The sequence below is a fragment of the Crotalus tigris genome, unplaced genomic scaffold (assembly GCF_016545835.1).
Source record: "Crotalus tigris isolate CLP2741 ecotype Arizona unplaced genomic scaffold, ASM1654583v1 scf7180000024369.3102671, whole genome shotgun sequence".
Lineage (NCBI taxonomy): Eukaryota > Metazoa > Chordata > Lepidosauria > Squamata > Viperidae > Crotalus > Crotalus tigris.
The window spans coordinates 2762052-2782599 of NW_024100539.1; positions in this window are offsets into that span (position 1 = coordinate 2762052).

Here is a 20548-nt window from a genome sequence, read left to right on the forward strand (position 1 = left end):
AGCATTAAATTTTAGGGTTTATATATCTGATGGATGCCATGTAAGCTCCCCCATTTTGTAATACCCATGTACCACAGTAACCACCAACAGTACAAATTAAGGTGCCATGCTGTTTAGTTCTAGGGCTTTGGGTGAACATAGCACTTCTGAGTCATTTGTGTAGCACTGGGACTGTAGCTGGGACCTTGTGAATAATGAGCAGCTAATTTCGTTTGGGACGGGCCACTAGTAATTTGGCATAGATTTGGCTATTTTAATAGAACTGAGCAAACATTTAACTATTAGGATTCACCTAAAGTAGACCATGCTGAGAAGAAAGCCATTTAGATCATGCTGAGAAGAAGAAGAAGAAAAAAGACTAATTTCTTGGCAGTGGATACTGGATTGTGGAAAGCTTTCGGGGGGGGGGGTGCTAAAAATTGCTAGAATATTTTCAGGACATGAAATCCAGTTTTGGATGTATGCAGGACCAGCATCCGATGTGTAAAAGATACTGATTCTAGTTTACTAAATTTCAGCTAATTTGATTGTTTTTAAGAAGATAAAGGAGCCTTTCTGAGGTTTTGGTGGCAATAGGTTATAGTTGCAATTTTGCCATGGTTTGTTCTTCATTTTTCAATATTAAGGTGACCAACTATCCTCCTTTAGGGAGGACAGTCCTCCTTTTTTAAGTTCTGTCCTCCCTCGAAAAGTGTCCTCCTACATGTCCTCCTTTTTGATATTTGAAGACTAATCTGCAGGGCTTTTTTTTCTCATAGAACACTCAGAATGGTGTTCTGGCACCTTTTTTGATGGTTTTTTTTCAACTTTTGTATGAGCTGTGCTACTCCCCCTATTGGCTTTCGAAAGCCAATAAGAATTGCTGCTGAGCACACCAAAACACCCGGCCAGCAAACTTTGCACATGTAAGTTGTCTGCAGCGAAGGCAAATTGGCAGGAACTTTGCACCCCTCCCTGCTATCCAACTACACCATCTCCTAGTTAGTCCCAAAGATACCTGGAGGAGACTGGAGCGGCGACGCCATGGTAACTTTCTCTTGATCTTCGGCCCTGCTAGGGCAATAATGGCTGCGGGTGCAAGAGGCAGAGGCAGCAGGGCTGCTGCGGGCGGGGTGTAAGGAGCGGTGGTGGCCGGCTGCTCCCCGTGCTGTGGGAGCCGCAGGGCCTGCTCTACATGGGGCTGTGCAGGATGGGTGGTGGTGCTGGCGGGGCGACTGCAGGCGGGGTGTGTTGACGGCGGGCTGCTCCCCAGCACAGCTGGTGCTTTGGGAGCCGTGGGGCCCGCTCTACACGGTGGGGCCGCAGTGCTGGTGGGGCGGCTGAGGGCGGGGGCATGGCATGTAAGCATAATTACAATATAAAATGTTATTGTTACAAATGTTTTTATTATGCATTTATCATATTATAGTGTATTCTATATTATTGTTGCAATGAATAAAATGTTTCTTTTATTTACGATATTTTTTTCTTCAATTTATTTGTGTCCTTCTTTTCATTGTAAAAAAGTTGGTCACCTTATCAATATGGTTTCCAAAATTAAAACAGAAACCTGTTTAACATGATCTAAGTTGCTGAGGCTTATTTGCCCATGGCTCACAACTTGCATTAGATTAAAAACCAGATAGTTTCAAGAAGAACTTTCTCCTCTGGTTCTGAAATATCTTGGTAGACCTTGGATTCTTTGACTAGGGGCAGAAAATCATTTGATGTTCCTTCTCAGGCTGCCTTGGAAGTGGGTCTTAGTGTTATCTGATAATTTAGTTTATTTATTTATTTTATTTATTTATTAGATTTCTATCCTGCTTTTATTGCTTTATAAATAATTCAAGGTAGCTAGCATACTTAATATGCTTTTCTCCACCTGTGAGGTGGGCTAGGCTGGGTTAAGACAGAGTGATTGGCCCAAAGCCACCCAACTGTTTTTTTTTTTTTTCATGCCTAAGGTAGGACTAGAACTCACAGTCTCCTGGTTCTAGCTCAGCACCTTAACCACAATGCAAAACTGGCATTCTTTCATCCTTATCTACACCTAGTTTAATACCCTAGTTATCTCAGTGAACTGCACTATATTTTTTTTTGCTTTGCTTTTAATAAAATATGTTCAATTAGATTATTTTAATTTTAATTATGTGGCATAATTAAACTTTGCTATATTTCTGTTTTATTCATTCAAACTCTTTTAAACACCCCTGCTGTCAAATGGCTATAAATCAAATAAATATAATTTAACATAAATTAAAATGCATAAATATAGTTCATATTTATTCTCAGTTTCTTCTTGTCTTTATATAAAATGTCTGGAGATTTTGTTTTTTAGAATAGGAAGGCACTGCTGTTTAAAGAAGAAAATAGAGAAAGCACAATTTAAATCCACTTGATTTAATCTGGCCTACAGATTGTCTATGACATGAACTTGTTCTGTTCTTAAACATTTTAATATTTTGATTTTCATTTATGCACACCTGCTATGCAAAATGACAGATTTCACTTTAAATTTCTCTGAACACATAAATCAATGTATTTTCTGCATCCAGTGAAGAAGAAAGCAGAAGGGGTTAAGATTTATTAGAATGCCTAGTTAACCACTTTGTTAAACCATAAGTTTTCTCTCTTAACTGAGTTTTAGTTTTATTCTAAACAACTTCCATTTGAAAGTCATCAGAGATAAAATAAAAAATGGTGCAGCTTCTATTGGTAATTTCATTACCAAGACCTTCAAAGGTCTTCTCAGGAGATTGAATTGTTATTCTGAGTCCATGATGTGTACAAAGGAAACTATGGAAGTATTTCTAAATGACCTCACAATTGGAGATTATAACATACCATGGATGGGTTCGCCGGTAATACTCCTTTGCGTGGAAGGGAAAAGGGCCACTATAAGTTACACAAAAGTATAATGTGAAAGGGAATAAATCCTGCATAATTTTTGTAACATTATTTCTGTAACATTAATGTAATTAACAGGGTTTCCTGCCTGAGCAGGGGGTTGGACTAGATGATCTCCCTTCCAACTTTATTACTATTATTATTATTATTATTATTATTATTATTATTATTATTATTATTATTTCAGTAAAACAAGTAAAGGACTGAATTGGAAACAAGAACTATTCAGTGAAACATACCAGATGTCACAGTCCTTACTTGATGGCCTGCCATTTTAGAAGTTAATAATTACTTAAATTAATAATAGGCTAAGCCACATACCACAAAACTACATGCTAATAATGTCAAACATGATATTTCCATTTGCCAATGGCTCCTTTTTTAAAAAAATCTAGAAGTCCTGGTAAATCGGTTCTGATTTGAAGTGAATTGTCAAGATGTTCCCGTTCAAATCATCAGTTTGACTCAGTAAACCAATTTTATTTGGATATCTGAATCAATTCTCTGACTCATTTCCTAGCTGCTAAAACTAGAGGTGTGCGTGCATGAAAGACATCCAAATTGATGACAATTAAATTTACTTGTACAGGTTTGATGATTTGATTCAAAGTGTTGCTTTGATTTGGAAATGCAGTGCATTTGAGAAATTCAATAAAATCATCTTCAGATAGAATCTCAAAATTCAATAACTGCACAACTCTAGTGGCTAATTTAGACTTTTCTTCTTTGGGTACACTTGAGAGCTGAGCAGATATGGAATCTTTCTGAGCAAGAAAGAAATGGGGATGGTCCCATCAATGAAAGAATGTTCCCTTGCTGCGGGCCTTTTCTGTTGCAGTGCTTATTGTTTAGGATACCATTTCCCCTGAAATTAGATTCACTCTGACAACAACAACAACAACACTACTACTACTACTACTACTACTACTACTACTACTACTACTACTACTACTACTACTACTACTAAAGTTGGAAGAGATCTTGGAGATCATCTAGTCCAACCCCCTGCTCATTTCAGACACCGTCCAATCTCTTCTTAAAAACTTCCAGGATTGGAGCATTCACAACTTCTTGGGGGCAGGATGTTCCAATGGTTAATTGTTCTCACTGTCAGGAAGTTTATCCTTAGTTCTAGGTTGCTTCTCACCTTGATTAGTTTCCATCCATTGCTTCTTGTCCTGCCTTCAGGCGCTTTGGAGAATAGCTTGACTCCCTCTTGCTGGCCTGTAACATACCTTAAAAATCTGCCTGTAGGGCAGGGAGATTGGGAGCTTTGTCTGGCACCCATGTCCATTGTTAGTTTATTAGATCTGTTTTTAATCTTAGCAGTGATTATGAGTTTTATATATTAGTTGTTTCTGAGTTTTATATGTAAGGTATTTTTACGTATTGTGAGCCATCCAGAGTTGCTATGATATGATGGGCAGCCACATAAATCTAAATACATGAATAATTAAATGCATCTTATCTCAAATGTCAAAAGCTGAATTTACTCAGTTCCTTTGACCTCGCTTTAGAGGACTTAATTTGAAGCTTTCTCTTCTTCGTTGCCTTTCTCTGAGCTTTTTTTTCCCTTCTGAATTCTTCTTAAAGTATGAATATACACTTACCATGTGATTTAGGATCACCATAACTAGAAAAGTCTCAGAGAATCCCAGATATAAATAACTGGCAGCTGGCAATTCATACTGTCTATATTCATCCTCAATAGGTTATTCATGGTTCATTTTCTTTCACTCAAGCCACAGATTCCAGTGTGAAATATATGTGGTTCAGCAGAGAGAAGGTCTTTGAAAAGGCTGGTACCATCTGGAAGGAGCTTTTACCTGGATCTTAATGGTGAACTGCAAATGTCCTAACTTGGTCAGAGGAATATACATAGATTCATCTTGTTACCCTGGATGAAGAAAAATCATTTTGTGGCTGTGCGTTAAAGGAACGCTAAGTCATAACAAAGTGAAGATCTGAACAGCTCTCTTTATTAGATAGGCAAGCCACAAATGTTGGAAACAAATTTTGAAAATGTCTGCCTGCTTATGAAATTACACAACACTTTTTTTAAACGATAAACTCAAATCATTTTAAATCTGATCATTGAATTTAAAGTTGATTATTCATCATAAAATTTAGATGTTAAATTGAAACCAAGATCAATTTCTTGTAAATTTTTGTTTTCATTTCATTTGTCTGCATTCTTGGCTAACAACTTATAGCTTGGGCTTTCAGTCCAGTGCTTCTTGAAATCCATCTTTTATAAAATATTGAGTATCGGATAAAGTATCTTAAAATCTAGCAGTAGTTATTTTTCAGGAAAGGGGAACTATATAGTCTCAGGTGCTACTAATTAACTGTGCTGTGATGCCGCAGACCCCATTAACTTAATGAGGACGTTCATTGAAGACCACCAGAGTGAACCAGGTGGCAATCTGGCTAGTTTATTCTATTTAGAATTCAATCCTATGGGCTAAATAAGGTTTCATGTTTTGAAAGGCTACATAATTTTCTAGAGCTTTTTGAGCCCTTATGGGTCTTGGATCTTATGTGCTTATTGCAGACACAGAATTTAGACTATGGATTGGACATTCCACTCTTCTGCTTATGCAGGAGTACACAGAAAGAAGATTGGCTGGCCATTTTATGGCGGCTGCTGTAAACAACTGCTAGCGATGTGGTTGTTTTTTCAATTATTAATTATTGTATACGAAGGCCAATCTGCTGGAAGGGGTCTTCTAGCAACAATGAAGCGATCTCAAATAAATGAGAGCATTCAACGAAGCAGTGCCCTGGCAATCTTCTCTCGCTTGTATAATAAACATTTCCATCCTGTCTCTGGGATTGGACCAAGGTAAACTGAGCGAAGGATTAACTGACAATAGCAAAGGCTTCATTTACTGAAGAATCACACGAGGCGTTCCCAAGCCGAGCATAGATAACCAAAATACTATCAACCCTGTTTACAGTGGACTCAGTCAATTTATTAGTTAGAGTGCTTCATTATGAAGAGGAGATGCTGCCAATGATAGTCTCCTAGTCAAAATAAACAGGCATAAAGTATTCCACATATACAATTTGTGGTGAACAGTTACTTTGCTATTTATTTAATAATTGACCATAAATGGAGTCAAAGTGCAAAAGGGAAAAAAACCTTTAAAAAAACCAGCACACTAAGGGCTTTTTGAAAGATTGATAAATAATGTGGAATCTCAATTAGGCTTTAGAAGGAATGCAGATATTAAAAATTTGGTCAAGAATCTAATTAGCTGGAGGTAATTAAACAGTCTCACACGGGGTCATTAATCTTTTCCACAGACCTTTGATGTTTTGCACACTGTCTTCTAGTCATTAATAAAATTCATAACACTCCTCTTTGTGGTGTTTTATCATTGTGTTTTTTCTCTCTAAGAGCATAGAGCAAGTGTCATTGTATCACAAGAGCCTTACTTTAGCTAATTTCTTTTTTTTTTTCCCCTCTCCTTGTTTCATAGACTTAACCCTTTCTTAAATGAAAAGAAAATCAATTTAGGCTACAGGTTTGCCAGAAGTGTCTCTGATCTATATATTGAAATGCAGCATGGGTGCTTCGTTTCGAAGTTGCCAATGTAAAAAGGAAACCCAAACAGCAGCTTTCTGTTTGTGCTTTCTAAGTCCGCTGTTCATTTTATTTCAATTACCAACAAAACACTGAAGGAAAGCTCTCTCTCTCTCTCTCTCTCTCTCTCTCTCTCTCTCTCTCTCTCTCTCTCTCTCTCTCTCTCCCTCCCTCTCTCTCTCTCTCTCTCTCTCTCTTTCCTATTAGTCTGTAATAAGTTTGGGTGCAAATATAAACTGTGAGGGGAAGAAAATGATAGGAAGCTACAGCGGCACATTTGTGACCCTACATTAGGTCTCCAGAGAGAGAGAAAAACCCTATCTATCTTCGGTAAACTTACAATCCCTTTGTCTTGATGTCCAGATTGAAAAGCTGTCCATTTTTTTGGGAAAGCATTTTTTTCTCAGAAGAGTCCCAACAATTCATTAAGGAACATCGATATTTTTATCACTTAGAGTCCATTTGGGCTCCTCTGTAAAAAAGCTCTATGTTGCTGATCTCAGCAGCCTGAACACCCCCCCCCCCCAATTTCCTGCTCTCCAGCCGGGTAGGCTTGTTAACCTAGTGACCTAAGTAAACATGACTGGAGTCACTCACAGTTTTTTCTTTCTCTGTTGCTACAGTGACTTTTCCAGAGTTGACCAAAAGAAAAGAACTATATGGAAAGTAGCCACTTACCTTTATAAATGCATGTACACATGATACATGTATAGAATTGTGCATTGGCACTCGGGAAGTTAACTATAGTACGGATATGTCTTTTTTTTCCCCTCAGTGGCCGTGTTTTAGACACAGTGCTGTCAATATTCACCCTCTAGCTTTAGTAGAAAAAGTGACATGACTCCTTTTAACTGGCCCTACATATTTGATGTTGTGAGCTGTGAAATTAGAATTCCAGGCAGACAAAACTGGGACATTTCCCACCGTATGGCAATTAGCGTGATCTAAAAACATTTGAAACTTCTAGGTGCATACAACAAATAGATTTATTAAAATGCATCTGTTTTATTGCTAACTGCCACTTTTTTTGTGTGCTTTTGAATTGGAGTTGGCCTTAGAAACTGCCTGGACCAGTCCCTGCGGTGTTTTCAGTAAGGTTTTTTTCTTTCTTTCAGAAGTGGTTTGCCATTAGCTTTTTCCTAGGGCCAAAGGAGAGAAAGTGGGCCAAAATTAGCTACCTGGTTTTCATGTCTATAATGGAACTAGAACTCACAGTCTCCTGGTTTATAGCCTGGTACCTTAACTACAACACCAATCTAGTTCTGGACCAAAGGGCTTAGCTAATGTTTATTCTACAGTGTCTTTACATAGCAATTCAGAATGCCATTTCATCATTTACACTTCAATCCCACATCTTAAGAAAGCAGAACTCTTGGAAACAATTTCTTCCAACAGAAACTTTTATTAAGAGTAGTTGATAGTAGGCATAATAGACAGATCTGAGGGATTCTTTACAGATTGAAACTTTAAAGGGTCCCTAAACAAACCCCACCCCACAGTTCATCTGGACGGTTCAGACTGGTCAATCCTCAGGTGTTTAGTCCATCGTAGGAAAGGAAAGATAACATCAGTCCGGCTCTGTTTGTAGTATGATGTTCCACAGCTCTTCACACCTCCTTTTGAGACCAGAGAAATAAGGCAGGGCCCGGATGTTTGTATTTCTTCTTCCCCCCTCCTAACTGCCCGGTTAGGGAGAAGAAAGTTCAAAAAGATGCATAGTGCAAGAGGCAATTTGTTACATTGTAATGGGCGGCAGACCCAGCAGCAATAAACAAAAGGTTACACTGTAGCGAATAGAGGAAGAGAAAGTCATAATCCCGCTGGCATATTCCCCCCTCCCCCTTGGGAGTATGGCAGAATCCAGGGGAAGGTGAGATTTGGTTTTAGATCAGAGGAGATAGATAGAAATGAAATATAAATGGATTCTGACAGTACTTCAACATCTGCATTAGCTTCCACAGTGACTTGCATCCTCTATTTTGTTTTATTTTTTTAAAAAAAGTTTTTCATGAAAATTCTACAAATGTAAATAACTGTTTTTTGAGTATATTAAAAATTCCAAATTTCAAACACAGCATTCAGTTGAGGAAATCAGATTAATAGGAAATATTGTGCTAGTTTTTTTTTTCATTTGTTACATAGGCTTTACAAGGCTCTCCAACAAAGTTCAGTATGACAACATTTCCAGTATCAAAAAGCTTATTCTTTTAAACTTTTTATGCTTTCCATGACTTGCGGAACTCCTCTGAGATAACTAAGCAATTGTCACTGAGTTATGCATGACAAAACTGCCCACAAGTGTACTTGCTATTATTGTCTTTCAGTCTTGAAGAGTCTTCAGGAAAAAAAGAAAAGAAAACACAAATATTTCAGACAATAATGTGAAAAGGGCTTTCCAGATCGGTACTTATATCACTGAAGTAGCTTCAGCTCTCAAAACTGTTCTCCTCCCCAAGTTCTCTTAATTAAATGGATAACACTGTGTTTCTCTGCCTTTTTTTAAAGAGGGCGGAGGAAGTGTTCACGTACATAAAAAGAAGAATCAGATGTTTGCACAATGTAGCTCTAACCAGAATTGTTTATCTTTGTTTCCCATGGGATACAAGTAGCTCCTTAATTAATGCCTGATGAGTTCTAATGCAAAGAGTAATGCCACTTAATATGTATATTGTAAAGTTGTTTTCATTTTCAAAAGCACTTTCCAATTATTAATTAAAGGCCTGAGTGTGTCTTTTAAGCCAGGGCTCACTCAAAGGGGTGGTTGGGTAGGTAGTGGACAAACTCCAAAAGATGCTCAGAAGAATGGAGTACCTCTTGGGAAAGACTGTAATAGATTTATCCAGAAAGGGAAAAGGAAAGGGGAAAGAGGGGAAAGGAAAAGGGGAAAAGAGAAAAAGAAAAGGGGAAAGAGGGGAAAGGGGAAAGGAGAAAGGAAAGGAAAACGCCTTCCCTTCTCAAGATTAGACAAAAACCAAAACCCATGTAAATTCTCTCTGTCTCTGTCTCTGTCTCTCTCTCTCTCTCTCTCTCTCTCTCTCTCTGTGAAAATCAAGATGGTGATGTTAACTATGCAACTGAAGCCTCACCTTTTTGTATGTCCAGGTAATGTCATCACATGTAGAAAAAGAAAAGATGATGACAAAGATTCATTTGGAAAATCTGTTGAGGATCCTCTTCAAACTTCCCGCCTTCACTCTATTATTTATAACGCCCTTTGATTATCCTAATTAATTAATTAATTCAATCAATCATTCATTCATTCCCCAGTTTATATCCCACAGACTCCAGAAATTCTAAGCAGTTTACAAAACAATAACAGCAAGATGATAATGATGATAGTCATAAGTTAAAAGTTCATCGATGAATTTGTGTTGTGTTCATAAATCTCTTAATTACCAGATATATTTCTATAACCAGGAACATTCTCTAGGAAAGCTTTTCCTCAGAGATATAGGTGGCACCCTTTCTGCTAGAGTTTTAAAAAGCTTTAAAAACCCGTCTTTGAACCCAGGCCTGGCCTTGCTGTTTTATGATTTGTTTAGGTTCCCTGTTTTGTTTTGTTTCATTTTATTGGGTGTACAATTATTTTAGCCATGTGACTAGTTCTGCATATGAATTTTTTAATCTGATTTTTCTCTACTTTTGTATTCAGGTAGTATACAAAACTTACAACTATAGTTGAGCCCCAAAATTTATGTTGCTAAGCAAGGCAGTTAAGTGAGTTGTGCCTCATTTTATGACCTTTTTTGCCACCGTTGCGAAGCGGACCACTGCTGTTGTTAAGTAAATCTGGCCTTTCCCATTGACTTTGCTTGTTAAAAGCCAGCTGGGAAGGTTACCAATGGTGATCACATGATCCCAGGACCGTGCAACTGTTATAAATACCCGCCAGTTGCCAAGCCTCCACATTTTCCATCGGATGACCATGAAGATACTGCAGTGATCCTAAGTGTGAAAAGCAGTCATAAGTCACTTTTTCCAGTGCTGTTGTAACTTTGAATGTCATTAAACAAGTGTTGAGAACAACCTGTACTGTCCAGAGTGCATTAGAGTTTGGTGGCTAATAAATTCCAAATAAATAAACTATAGAATGGATTCTGAAGATTTCAGCCCTGGTTGGGTCACCTGATATCCAGAAGGGTCAACAGCTGAATCTTCCAGATCACTCAGCTCTTGCCAAGTGTGCTGCTAGTTCAGCTTCTTGCAGACCTTGCCCTTCGCCTATGGAGAAAGGTCACTTGTATATGATACAAGGCTTTTCCAGAAGATATTTCCACTTAATGTTCAATGCCTACAAAGATCCAACATTAGCTGAATAACATTGGCCAGGACTGGAACTCTAATAGACTAACTCCTCAGCCTTCCAGCTGTCATAGTGCTTGAAGAAGCTTTCTCTTTTGCTTACTGATTTCCTAATCAGATTAGGAGGCATAATCTGCTGAGAAACCGGGATGTTATGATGATCAGTGAGAAATGATTAGTGAATTTCTACGCTTTAGTTCTTAAGGGGTCACAACAGCTAACATAAACTGCAATCCATTACTTCTTTCCAAAACATTTCAGCTACTTCCGGTGGCATAAAGCTGATGGAGGAGGTTAACAGTACAAATGGAGCTAGTATCAAACATGCTGACATCACCAACTCTAAGATTCATCAAAATTTTAGGAGTTTTGATCTTTCCTGGATGGAAGTATATATTATTATTATGGTTGGTTGTACAATAAGCCAGATGTTTTGACTCCACATGTGATTTTTCTCTATTTATCTAGTCCTTGCCAAGGGCCTGGGATATGGAAATGTCGACATTTAATAATATTAAAAATATTGTCACAAGATGCAGACTGTCCCAATGATTTTGTCATTGCCAATGGTGTTTAAGTCCAGGTGTTTGGAATTGCACCCAAGGTGCTTATTACCCTAACCCTAGATTCATTTTCATTTGTAATGGGAAGTTCCCATTTATTTTAATTTGGTTACAAACAACTCTGAACTAAAAGCTGTCAAAGTCTCTTCGCTCAGAAAAATGCTAAAAATCTATCCCTAGCATTAGTTTTTGGCCATGACTCCAAGTAATAATAATAATAATAGTAAAGTTGGAAGGGACCTTGGAGGTCATCTAGTCCAATCTCCTGCTCAGGCAGGAAACCCTATACCATTTTGGACAAATGGCTGTCCAGTCTCTTCTTAAAAACTTCCAGTGTTGGAGCATTCACCGCTTCTGGAGGCAGGCTGTTCCACTGGTTAATTGTTCTCACTGTCAGAAAGTTTCTCCTTAGTTCTAGGTTGCTTCTCTCCTTGATTAGTTTCCATCCGTTGCTTCTTGTCCTGCCTTTAGGTGCTTTGGAAAATAGCTTGACTCCCTCTTCTTTGTGGCAGCCCCTGAGATATTGGAATACTGCTGTCATGTCACCCCTTGTCCTTCTCTTCGTTAAACTAGACATACCCAATTCCAGCAGCCATTCCTTATATGCTTTAGCCTCCAGTCCCCTAATCATCTTTGTTGCTCTGTACTCTTTCTAGAGTCTCAACATCTTTTTTATATCATGGTGACCAAAACTGGATGCAGTATTCCAAGTGTGGCCTTACCAAGGCATTGTAAAGTGGTATTAACACTTCACGTGACCTAGACCCCTAAATTCTAACTCTAGATTCATTTTAATTGACAATGGGATTTTCACATGTATTTTATACTCTGATCAAGAAACAACCCTGAATGAAAAAGTGTCAATGTCTCTGCTTTGAAAGCCACTAAGAATGTAAACCTACCATTATTTTTTGGCCATGACTCCAAGTAGACCAAATCCTATTTTATTGGCAATGGGATTTTCTGATGTATTTTACTGTGGTCCAAAAAAGATTTCCAATGAAAAGTTATCAACGTCAATTTACTTAGAAAAATGCTAAGAAAGCATACCCAGCATTAGTTTTTAGTGATGACCCCAAGTAGACTTAACCCTGATCCTAATCCTAACCTGACCCTAACTCTAACCCTAGATTCATTGTCATTTTTCAACGTGAAACTCTCATAAATTTTACTGTGATCCACAAACAACTCTGAATGAAAAACTGTCAACATCACATTCCTTAGGAAACGTCTAAGAATTTATCCCTAGCACTAGTTTTAGGTCATGATTCGAAGTAGATTCAACCCTAACCCTAACCCTAATCCTAGATCCATTTTCATTGGCAATAGGATTGTCCTATGTATTTAACTGTTCTCCACAATTAACTTTCAGGAAACAGTGTCAATGCCACTTTCCTTAGAAAATCGCTCTGAATGTATACCCAGGTTTTTGGCCATGACTCCAAGTAGACCTAACCCTAACCTAACCCTAAATTCATTTTCATTGGCAATGGGATCTTCCCATGTATTTTACTCTGATTCACAAACAACTCTGAACTAAAAGCTGTCAGTGTTGCATTCCTTAGAAATCCTCTAAGAATTTTTCCCTAATACTGTATGTGTTTTTGGCTGTAACGCTAAGTCTACTTATCTATAACCTTAATCCTAACCATAACTCTGACCCTAGATTCATTTTTCAATGGGATTTTCACACGTATTTTACTGTGGCCCACAAACAACTCTGAACAAAAAGTTATAAATGTCGCATTCCAGTGATGGAATTCAAATATGTGAACAACTGGTTCTCTGCGTGGATGCCACTTCCGGAAGTCCATTCTGGGCCTGGGCAACAAAAAGCTAGCTACTAGTTCTGCTGAAGTGGTGCAAACCAGCTGAATCCCACCACTGTCACATTCCTTAGAAAAAACTATCAGAATCTATCCCTAGCTCTAGTTTTTGACCAGGGCTCCTAGTAGACTTATCCCTAACCCTAAGAGTTATGCTGGTTTCCTTTATCATTGATTCTCCCTGGTTTGTCTCTTCTGTCTAAGACACTTCTGGAATACGATTACTTTGCCGGGGTAAACCTTTGTAGTTCTTCCTTCTTTCTTCTTCAACTGTCTAATATACTTACAATCTTCCATGCCCAGGTATACTTCTTGGTAAGTTGAGTATAACATGCATGTATGATATACTATATACTGTTATATTATATAATAATAATAATAATCTTTTGAATCTCAACATTATTTCATAATTGCTTGGTATGCTGCAAAAGATATTTAACAAATGGTTTAAGGTAGGGAAAGTACGCAATTGTGCAGTCTTTCCTATCTCACCAGAAAATTATCAATTATCCTCACCCCCCAAAAATACTAATGGTTTTCCCTTTTCTTCACGCAAAGGGAAAGTAGAAATCAAATTCCAAGTAATGGTTGTTTTCAATTTCCTTTATAAATGTAGTTATAAAAAGTGGACTAAAGAGGGCAGGAGATACACTTTGGAAATAAAGTGCAAGTCAATGAATAATCAAGCTCTATGAGGAAACAATAATATACATTCCAATGTATGATAAAATGATTTATTTTCAATAAAAATCTGTAAAACTGTTTTAGTCACTTTGACATCTTGATTAACTGAGTTTCAAAGATATCTGTATGTGTTGAACCTTCTTCAGGCTGATTGTTTCTAATATTTTATTGCATCTGGTACTGAATATGTATGCATTTAAAAAAAACTTCACTATTGGAATCTTACTGGATTTGTCAGGGACAAAGTAGATTAATTTTAGGTCTCAACCAGGAAACATTTCTCTGACAGTAAATGAAATCCAGGGTCCTTCACTGTTCACTTTCCGCTCACTATCTTATTTCATCTTAGGTATTATTAGATAGAAATAGGGACAGAAAGAAAAATCATTTTTTTCAAATATCATCACATTTTTTAAAAAAACAGAATGAAATAGAAAATAAAATAAACTTAACAGTGCCATCAGAGAAAGTTTTTATGGCAAAAATGCAAATATTTTGCTTTTTAATGGAAGAATGAGAGAAAGAAAAGAATAGTTAATGACATTCCATGCCAAATTAATACACAATCTTCTTCCTTTCTGATCCTATACTAGGAAAAAAAAGAAAGTTGTGTAAGTTTATGTCTGTTTCTCCTGAAACTTTGTAATTAATGTGAATACTAATAATAATACCATTCATCAGGAACATATCCAGTATTTACAAATAATAACTTTTTTTCCTGAGCATCTATATGCTTTATTGATCTTTCACTTAATTGATTGTTGTTTTAAAAATCTGTCCCTTGGAACTACTTATATCCTCATAAGAGAAGGCACTGTATTATCTGGAACTACATTGCAATATATTTTTGATCTGTTCATATTCTAATTTAACACATATGTATAAGAAAACTTTGGCTCATAGTTGAAGTTTACTTTTGTGCATAATAATGCTGCTAGGGCAGACATGTCAAACTCGCGATGTCATGTGACGTCATGCAACGTATCGGGACGGTTTTGCCATTGCCGGCAATGGGATGGGCGCTGCTTCCGGATGACGCTTCTGGCCCATGGGCCAGCAGTTTGACACCCCTGTGCTAGGGCCACATGATCTACATTTTCAATGTTCCACCACAGTTTCCTAGCCAGTCTCACAAGCCCTCACTCCCTACCCCACCCAGCCACAAGGAATTGACTCATTATGCTACTTTTAAAGAAACAACTTTAAGGAGCATTAAGAAAGGTCATATAACCTTATGTGCTCCTTCTACGGCACACAAACATGCACATGTATCTATACCACATACAAGACATATACATAGTACTCCATCCTCCTTTATTTCTTCACAATAATCCTGTGTGGTAGGTTGGGGTGAAAGTCACCAAGTGAGCTGCTGTGGCTGCAGGTGAAGTACAAGCTGGATCTCTGGTGTCATTCCAATACGTTAGCCACTATACATTAATCTTTGCCCATCCTGATTCATTTTTCAAGTGCTTCCTTCTCTGAAACTGAGCGTAGACTGATCTCCTCACTTGGCTGCTGGAGATCAGATAGACCATTCAAGGTCAAGAGATGATATCAGATATTGTCAGGATGCAGCAAGGAGGAAAGATGAATAGACAGAGATTGAAACAGCTACATGTCTCCAGAATCACATGGAAATTTACAGAATGAAGAGACAAGAAAAGATATAGAAGGGAATGCAACATCAACTTGAGAATATGTGGAAAACATGAGTTACCACAAGAGTCTCTCAATGTGACAATAGCACCTTCAACAACAAGAGCTCAACAGAGAAAGAGGGAGGCAAAATGCACAACATGCACGATATAATATTTCTGCTGATTTGGTGCCATAGCCAAAGTTTGCCATCACCGCCATGCATACAATTAATCAAAACGATGGCAATCAGGAATTATTGCATGAAGTGCAGAATTATGGAAGATTTCATCTACTCGGCATTTGACAATCCTGCAGAGTTGTTCTCAAAAGAACTCTACCTTATTTTTCCTCAATGAAATAATGAGAAATATGAATTCTGCAGGCATTAGGCTCTTCTCTGGTATGATAAAAGAATACCGTTTCTTCCATGCTGTTTGTCAAGGAGCTAACACCACTCATTTTCAATAGCATATCTTGATTCTGTTCTAGTTTATGGGGTAGCAATCTCTCTGGATTGCTACCCCATAAACTAGAAGTGAAGATCTCCTTTCATTTTAATGAGGAACTTGGACCCTCCAAGACTTTGCAGTGGAATGTGGATTGCAAAGATGATCATGGAAGAACTCCACAAGAGATTCATTGTGACAAAGATAAACATTGGTGCATTCAAAAATGTCATTATTCCAAGGATTGTGCTTAATTTATCAGAAGATAAAGATGCCTCTCTTTGGCGGACACAGTTCTGAATACAGTCAATGCATTGCTCTCATAATACATAAAATGCAAGGACAAACCAGGGAGAATGTGGTGGACCATGCCATAGGTTCACCACCACTGGTATAGACTGTTGCATCCAGTTCTGGTATCATATTTAATAAAGGCTAATAAATTTATTTGAATAAACTGCTATTCCATCATAGTCAGCTGTGTGTTGCTTTAAGCCAATGGCAGATCAACTACAAATGCTGTCATCAACTGTATCCTTTGTTAAACAAAAAGTATCTATTGTATATTTGTTTTACTGTGCATCTTTCTGGTCCGTGACTACATATCCTTGCCAATTCATGCAGCATCTCTTCTGCACCCCACATTCCATTCTGCACTCTCTTGCTTCCTCCCCCTCCCATCAGCAGTCACTTATTTATTTTAATTTTATTTATTTATTAGATTTGTTTGCCCCCTATCTCACCTTATCTTTCTGCTGGCCTTGGACTCTTCACTTTCTTCTGGCTTCTTCAGCAGAGAAGACTTTCTTTGGGCAAGGTTCCCACAAGCAAAGTAAGTGAGGAACCATTAGGAATTCAAGAGAGGATGCTAAATAGTGTACTCCAGGATGAGAGGTTAGAAAATGCAATTATCAAATTTTCAGATGTCACGAAGAGATGGGGCAATACCAAATCCCTTACAAGTCTTTATCAAGATTCAGAAAAATCTTGATAAGCTAGATAGAATAACAAGTAAAAACCAACAAGATTAAGTTCAACAGAGACAAATGCGAAGTTCTCCATTTGGGTAAGAAAAGTTAAAGACACTAGTATAGGTTGGAGGAAATCAAGAAGGCAGAAGTGACCATGAAAACAGTCTGAACATTGGGAAGCACTGCCCCCCCCCCCCAAAAAAAAAAAACAAAACCCACCAACCCACAACAAGCAGGTAAGAAACAAATGGAGCCCTCAGCTGCATTGGCAGAAATTTAGTGTCAAGATCAGAAGAGGCCATCAGTTCTTTCTACTCTCCATTGGTATAGACCAGTGATGGTGAACCTTTTAGAGACCAAGTGCCCAAAAACTGGCCCTGCCCCCACCCCGCCCCCACCCCGCCTGCCCACAGGGCCACTCACCATCTCCAGGGCCTGTTGCAGATCGCCCAACAGCGCCATGGCAGTCACCCCTCTGCCTGAGCCCTGCAGCATCAACTGCACAATGGGGCCTGAGGGTCTTGTCTATGCTGCCTGGCTGCCATGTCCTTGGCTGCACTGCTCCACATGGGCCACGCTCTGGGGCAACTCTTCTCCAGGAGAGCTGCTGGTGAGGGGGGGGTCACAGGGGGAGGCAAGGCTGGCGTAATGGCACGTGTGCCCACAAAGAGAGCTCCAAGTGCCACCTCTGGCACCCATGCCATAGGTTCACCACCACTGGTATAGAGTATTGCATCCAGGTCTGGTATCATATTTAATAAAGGCTAATAAATTGGGGAGATGAACAAAGATGAAAAGAGTTTAGAGGAGGGAAAAAAATCTATGAGAAATTATTAGAAATACTGATATATTTTTCCCTGCAGAAGAGAAGACTGCAGGGAGACAAGAATGGTTAAGAAAATGATAGACTCTCCCTCACCTCCAGTATAAGCAAAGACTCAATGGTCATCTATGAAGGATACCTAATCATGTCTAAAATCCTTTCCAAGTCTTATATTCTATGGCTCTCATTGTGATGTGGAACTATTGCATGGTCCCTAGCAATTACCTTATTGCCGATGACTGAACTGAAGGCTGCTGAAAACGCAGCCCACATTTTCTCCACTCCACTGGAACATAGACAGGACATATTTACTCTTTCTCAGCCTCTACCACCCTCTCCGATTCTCTGCCATGCTTTCAACCATAAAGCATGGCTATTTTTCAGTGTTTTATATGAAGTTTTGCTGATGTTATAGTGACGGATTTTATACTTCTCTTAGCCACCTGGCGAATCCTTGTGGATTAGATTGTTTTTCTTTAAGAGAATAAATAAACAGCATTGCTCTTTTTTTTAAAGCTCTACAGCGATGCGATGGGAAAATCCACTCTATTCAATACAGTCCCTCCTTTTCAAAAAAAAAAAAAAGTCATATGAGACAGATCTGAAATAATGACGCTACAGAATGTTCTATTTTAAATTTTTGTCACTGCTATCTAATATTTCCCTGGCCTAAAACTTGCTCTTTGCCTCCCGTGTATTCGCTGCAAGTGTGAAATCCAAAAACAAACAGAAATAAAGTTATGTAATGATTTCACCTGAAGAGGTAGATTATGTTTTGAGGAATTGAGCAAGTTATTGATCTAACACAGTGGTTCTCAACCTTCTTAATGCCGCGACCCCCAACTGGTCGTAAATCGAGGACTACTCAACCGGTTGTAAGTCGAGGACTACTCAACTGGTGCAGCACCGTTTGCAGAATGGGACTTTTGGCGGGCTCAGCAGGGCAGAGACAGCCTGGACAATTCCTATTGTCTTTTGAAAGCCAATAGAATTAGACTCTATTCAAGAGAGTCTATTCTATTGGCTTTCAAAAGCCAATAGAATAAAAGGGAGTAGCACAGCTAAGGAAAAGGGGAAAAAAAATGGCGGACTGCATTGTTTGGCGACCCCCGTGAAATGGTTGTTCGACCCCAAATTGGGTCCCAACCCACAGGTTGAGAACCCCTGATCTAACATGATGTCACAAAGGCTTCCGTTTCTCTCTCTCATTCTTGAGAAGCTTTAAAATTTCTTTATAATTTCTTTGATGGTGTTTCTGAGTTTACCTTGTTGCAAGAAAGTGGCAGAGAGTAATGAGTGTTGTTTTCTTGCTGGTTTTCTGTTACTAGGCAGCATCCTTGCCTATATGGGCTACTGCAAAACGTCCCGTGATCTTCTATTGTATTTAAGGGCCAGTAGAAACACCTGTTGGAATTCTGGAATAACTAAGGAAAGAACAAGACTTCAGCATGAAGAATGTGGATTTTATCAGGTTTTCTTCTTCTTTGGGGAGGAAAGGGTTGTGGAATGAAAAGCAATTTATTTTCAAGACGTTGAAGCAAATTCCAAAGATGCAACCAGCCTTTTCTTGGCACAATGTTACATTTTTTATAGAAAAGAGGTTTGGACAGAAGAGTGTTTCATTATGTTTTTAAAGTCTTCAGACTTTTTGGATTGACTGTTTTATTGAAACAACTGCATGTAACTTTACGGAACTAGAGAGAGAAGAACAACAAGGGGAAAAATATCAACTCTAATGAAGGAGACCCGGGTAATTACTTAAAGGAAAATTATTTTCATAAACAAATTAGAATTTGAATTATAACCTAGTTTTGAAATGAGGCTGAAGTCATAAGCAACCTCACTTGCGAGTTAATTGTATCAGAAATGTTGAGCCATCCTTTATGTAAAAATTAATTTCCAAAAAGGAGTTCGTATAAAATATGCACTTATTTCATTTTCAAAATCTGCTGGAGAAATCATTTTGCCTTTCAGTATAGAGACAGTCCTTGACTTACAACAGTTCATTTAATGACCGTTCAAAGTTACAATGGCATTGAAAAAAGTGACATGACCATCTTTCATGCTTATGACCATTGCAGCATCCCCATGATCATGTGATCAAAATTCAGATGCTTGGCAACTGGCATGTATTTATGACAGTTGCAATCTCTTGGGATCATGTAATCACTTTTTGCAAACTTCTGACGAGCAGTCAATGGGGGAACCAGATTCATTTAGCCACCATGTTACTAACTTAACAACTGCAGTGATTCACTTAACAACTATGGCCAGAAAGGTCATAAAATGAGGCAAAGCTCACTTAACAAATGTCTTGCTTAACAACATAAACGTTGGGGTCAATGATGGTGGTAAGTCGAGGACTACCTGTACATCCCATGTTATTTTCAGATCATTTCATGGTCACAGGTTGACAGGTAAGAAGAGCTGGTCATTTTGCAAACTAGTACTTTTAATATGTTTAAAGGAAGGCATAAAATCCCCAAATCTACCTGACAAAGCTGACATTTAAAAGTACTGTATCAAAGAAAGGGGAACTGAAAGCTTTTTCCTCCTGTAGTGGAACAACAATTTTATATACTTTATATATATATATATATATATATATATATATATATATATATATATATATATATATATATATATATATATACACACACACATACATATATACATACATACATACATACATACTTACATACATACATATCTTCTTCTCTAGATTTTGCATAAACTAAAAGTTAACATAAAGCATGCTACTGCTATAAGGCACTGGTTGAAGATCCTGCTGGTTTTTACAGTAGAGAGTCAGCAAGC